This window comes from Cajanus cajan, chromosome 1, assembly GCF_000230855.2.
Source record: "Cajanus cajan strain Asha chromosome 1, NIPB_CcT2T_4, whole genome shotgun sequence".
In the NCBI taxonomy this organism is placed as follows: Eukaryota; Viridiplantae; Streptophyta; class Magnoliopsida; order Fabales; family Fabaceae; genus Cajanus; species Cajanus cajan.
Genome location: NC_138517.1, coordinates 4,826,999 through 4,832,198, shown reverse-complemented (window position 1 = coordinate 4,832,198; position 5,200 = coordinate 4,826,999).

Sequence of the window (5,200 nt, the reverse complement as noted above, 5' to 3'; positions counted from 1 at the left end):
ATATATAACTAGAATGAAAAACTTCACTAAAAATGATTAATCAAATTTTTTAATAAAAATAAATTATCAATAAATTAGTAGATTAGTCATAATAACTAATATGATTAAAAAAATTGAAATTAATTACAGAGACTCTTATGTCCCAATGATTGTTGCATTATACCGTGTATATAAAAGAAATACTGCTTTTTTTTTCTCCACTTTTTTTTTTTTTTGGAACCATTGTACCTTAGTTATAAGTTATAAACTTATGACTGTTCCAATTATAAATCATTCATTGTTATTAATTTTTATTATCTCTATTTTTAAACTTATTATAATTTTTTAAATAAGAGTGATATTTTGTGTTGATATCCATATTTTTTGGACTTCTTTACTTCTTAACTAATATGCATATACAGAACTACCTCACTAACTCTTATCCTCACTTTTACATACATTTTAACTATCGTAAACTATTTATTGCACTTTATCTATTATATAGTTACCTTTATACCCTCTCATTTTTCTTATTTAACCTTTTATTTTATTTTAAAAAATATAGAGAGGCATATTTTTTCCCTAGTCTATACTTATTAATAAAAGGAATTGTAGTATATAATTACTTTTGATCCCTATTTTTTAATAAATTATTATATTTTTTAGAAACAAATTGTTTTTATATTTTATCTAATAATTATCTATAATCTTCTAATATACCCCGATAATGGTAATGCATCCGATCAAGTTTAAGTTCATTTATTTTCTTTTATAAGTTAGCATTTGTTAGCGCCAAGTGGGCCACAGAAGCTGTGTTGGCAAATTATAATGACAATGGGCCACAAGCAGATTAATGACGTACTGGATCTGACACTAAAATTAAACAGAGTTACTAAATAAAAAATTAAATTTTCTACTCAATTATAACCTACCAACATAGAACACATTTATTCTTAGATCTTCCTTTTTTACTTCAAAAATATTTTTAACAAACAACTGAGTGTGAATAATATTATACTCGGGTACATTAAGCATGTGATCAAGATTTTAAATTATAAGAAAATCTTATTGAAAGGAAATGACCTACCCATAAGTGATTAATAATTAAAAGATCCAAGTAGTTTTGAATTATTAAGTAAAGAAAATAGAAGTAACTTTCACTAAATGTTCTTAGAAGAGAAGAAAAAAGATATAAAAAAAAGTAAGGGAGAAATAATTATTAACTTTTATAATTTAATGATAAAGTTGTCATAAATAAAAAATAAAGACGATGGAAGGTTATAAATGTAATGATTCATCGTGATCCCTACACTTAGTGAAATCAAACTAAAAATAGTGAACTAAGATAAATAATAAAATTGGATAACTTATAAATACAAAAAAAAACATGAAAAATATATAAGAATAATTAAATTTTTAAATTTCCGTATTTATATAGTTATCCAAAACTATATCTCCTAGTGTCGGTCAAGCACAAAACTGCTACCCAAGGTGGTAACTCTAACACGAGGATCAAAACTTCTCGTCTCGCAGTGGTCACCTCAACTCCAAACTAGCTTTGACCTGCTCCCATACCAAGTACGATCATCGCAGTTCCAACACATGGAAACAGAAGGGTAAGCTAGAGTTTAAAAAAAAATAATCATACAAGTACAGACAATAGTCTATACCACACAATCATCCAACAATCATGAAGCAAAACACCACACACTTCATCATATTAACAATCATGCAATAAATGCATAACAATCATCATCACAAACAACCATACAGTTCAACATAAAAACCCAACTCATTCATACAACTTAGAAGCAACTCTAATACAACAACAACAACAATATACAACTTAATATTTAATGCGTCGTCACGCATGTACAACTGGAAGATCTCCAACAATTGAGGTTGAGCAGTCTAGGTGGCATAAACCCTACCGAATCCAACGTTTGACCTATCTCAACCAGGTCAAGTATAAAACAGCATTAGGAACTCCAAAGAGAACCAAGTATAGACAACAATAGGTAATTGCTCAGGTGTGCCACTTAGACTCGGAGGTCTAGTTCTACTATCAGGATAGAAGGGTTTGAGTATGAGCCTACCACGGCCTTGGCTAGCCTCACCAATCCACATATGTGGAGTTAGCCCACCCACTGTCCTCCAAGTACCACGCACCCTCCAGTACCTAGTGAAATACTACATCTCTAACTAGATACCTTACTCAAATTGGTCATTCAACCATTACATGGATCGACTATTTCCATGTCGCCCACACAGTACTAAGGGATTCAACTTTAAAACAACTTTCAACTTTAAAAAAACTTTCAACTTATCACCTTAGTACTATGTATCTCAACATAGGACATATATCTTCACCATATGTCCCCAACTTTTCAACACAACAATAATAGACACCCTAACAACTTTACAACAATAAATATCTGGCCGCTTGTAATCGGTATAGCTCGACCTGGCCCTAATACCGTGGTCGCTTTATACACGTGTTCCTCGACCTTGCCCACACACGGGATCAACTAAGTCCTAGAGGAGAACAACACAACGTCCACTCCAAAGGACAACTTCCCAAGAAGGGTTTTCAACAAATTGGCCTCTCAGAGCACCACAACTATCTCAATCCACACAATGGGATGAGCAACTTCGAAAACATCTCCCCTAGTCCTAGTGATCAACAACTCATCATCACAGCTTAATAAGCTTAACAACTTAAACAACATACAACTTTTCAGTAATAGACATCTTATCAACAATAGACAACTTACAACATGCAAACAACTTAATTAAACAACTAGTCATTACAATATCAACTTAATGCAACTTAACAACTTTATAAACAACTTCAGCAATATACAACATATTTAAAATTCATTTATCATGTCAACTTATATAAACAACATAAATCAACTTAAGCACCCAACAACTCAACTATTTCAACAAAAGAACATCATGCATAAAGCTTCCCTAACTCTCCTGAAATTAAACAACCTACATTCTAGCTTCCCTCACCTGAAGATTGGCTCAAAATAGCCAATAACTGAGAAGAAGTAGAATTCCCATCCGAAGCTCAACCCAGAACTTCAATCCTCCCTAAGCAAGCTTCCTAAACTGAATTTCAAGAAAAGACAGAAGGCATTAGTGATCTAGAGGAGAAAAGGAATCATACAGAGAAATTTGGGAGAGAAAGGAGCTCACAGACCCATAGTCTTTCTCTCTAAAACTTCTCTTTAAAAACTCGTTCTCCTCAACTGCCCCCAACCCTTATTTATAGAAGTTCCGAAGTGGTCAGAACGGCCTGTTCCGAATCCGGAATGGCCCGTTCTGCACCCCTTCATCATGGGCAAAAATCACATGCAGAACGGCTCGTTCTGAAATCAGAATGGCCCGTTCTCCATCCAGAACGGATTGTACTCCTTCCGGAACGACCCGTTTTGGTGTTTGCAACGGCCCGTTCTCCTTCCAGAACGGCCCGTTCTCAACTACATTTTTCAGGTCAATTTAGTAGTTTGGAACAGCCCGTTTCAGTTTGGAAACGGCCCGTTCTGGGCTACTAAATCAGCCATATTGGTTTTTTTTACGTTACAATAAAAATAATATACCCCTCCCCTTTTATAATGATAGTAAAAAAGACACATCTTAATTTTTAAAATAAAAAAAAATAATTGAATGAATTATTGTGTGTTATTATTTAGACAGTGTAAAAGGTCGTTTATTTATTTATTTATTTTTATAGAAATATATAAGGTGCAATGGTTCAATAAAAAATTAGAAACAAAAAGTATTTATATTATAAAAGAATATCTTTTCGTTGGTTTTCACTTTTGTTGTTGGAGACAATTATACCTTGAAACATACATTTTAATTACAATAAAATTGTTATATAGTGACACACACTTTATAGTGACTCTATACATGTCACTAAAAATTACTTTTACTTACACAATAACTACAATATATGTTGGTATATTATTACAAAGTGTGGGTATAGACTATAGTGACAAACAAAATATGTTGTTAAATCTCATTCAAAAATTAACACTAAAATTGTGTTTAACTATATGTCAAATAGACATATACCTACGTATATTGTACCTATAGTAACACTTTTTGAATGTCACTATAATATATAATGATTAAAAATGTAAATAACTATTTATTTACTTTTTTATTTTATTTTTCAACAAAGACATAAAGTATTTTTGTGTCTTATAGTTGGTTTATAATTGATATTGATTATATAATGATAAAGATTATTATTTTATCAAAAATTGTTAATTAAAGTGATTGAATACCTATATTTTTTAATTAAAAAATAGGATTTAATCTTTAACTTAAACATAAAATTGTAACTAGAAATACAATCTTATTTTTATAGAAGTTGTAACGTAGTAAGTTGGTTCAAGGTTAGTGGATGCTAGAGGGAAGAGTATATTAGGCTTTCTCTTAGAACAAAGCCTCATAAGCTCATTCTCAAAGAAATCTAGAGAAAAGTTTTAGAGAGGACTCTAGGTCCGTGAGCTCCTTTCTCTCCCAAATTTCTCTATTTGATTCTTCTTCTTCTTCTCTAGATCACTAATTCCTTCTGCATTTTCTTGAAATTCAGGTTAGGAAGCTTGTTACGGAGGATTGAAGTCTGTGGGTTGAGCTTCGGGGAAAAATCTTCTTCTTCTTCTTATTCTTGGCCGTTTTGAGCCAATCTTTAGGTGAGGAAAGCTAGAATGAAGATTGTTAGATTGCATGTGAGTTTAGGAACTCTATTGGCGCAAGAATTTTGAGAAGAAATAGTTGAATTGGATAATTCCTTATTTTCGGGGTTTCGAGAAACAATGGGGTTTTTGGATGATTTTGGTGTGTTGAGTGGTTGCATGTTGAATATGAGCTTGTTTTTTAGTTGTATGGAGCCTATGTACTTTATTTCATGGATTGCATGTGGTTGGATTTGCTTATTTTTAGGTTTTGAAGGAATTTTCGAAGTTTAGGAGGTTGCTGTTTGAATTTGCATCGGACGCATGTTCTTGGCGCCGAGCTTGCATTCATCAAAGACAACCATTTTAAATTCACGCCGAGTGCAAGGTTAGTCACGTTGGGCATGGGAGAACCATGTCGAGCGCGATATCAGATAGTGTGTAACGTAGCAAGTTATTTCAGAAGGCCCAAAAGCCCAGTATGGGTGATTCAGTAGCCCAGAACGGACCGTTCCCAAACTGGAAAG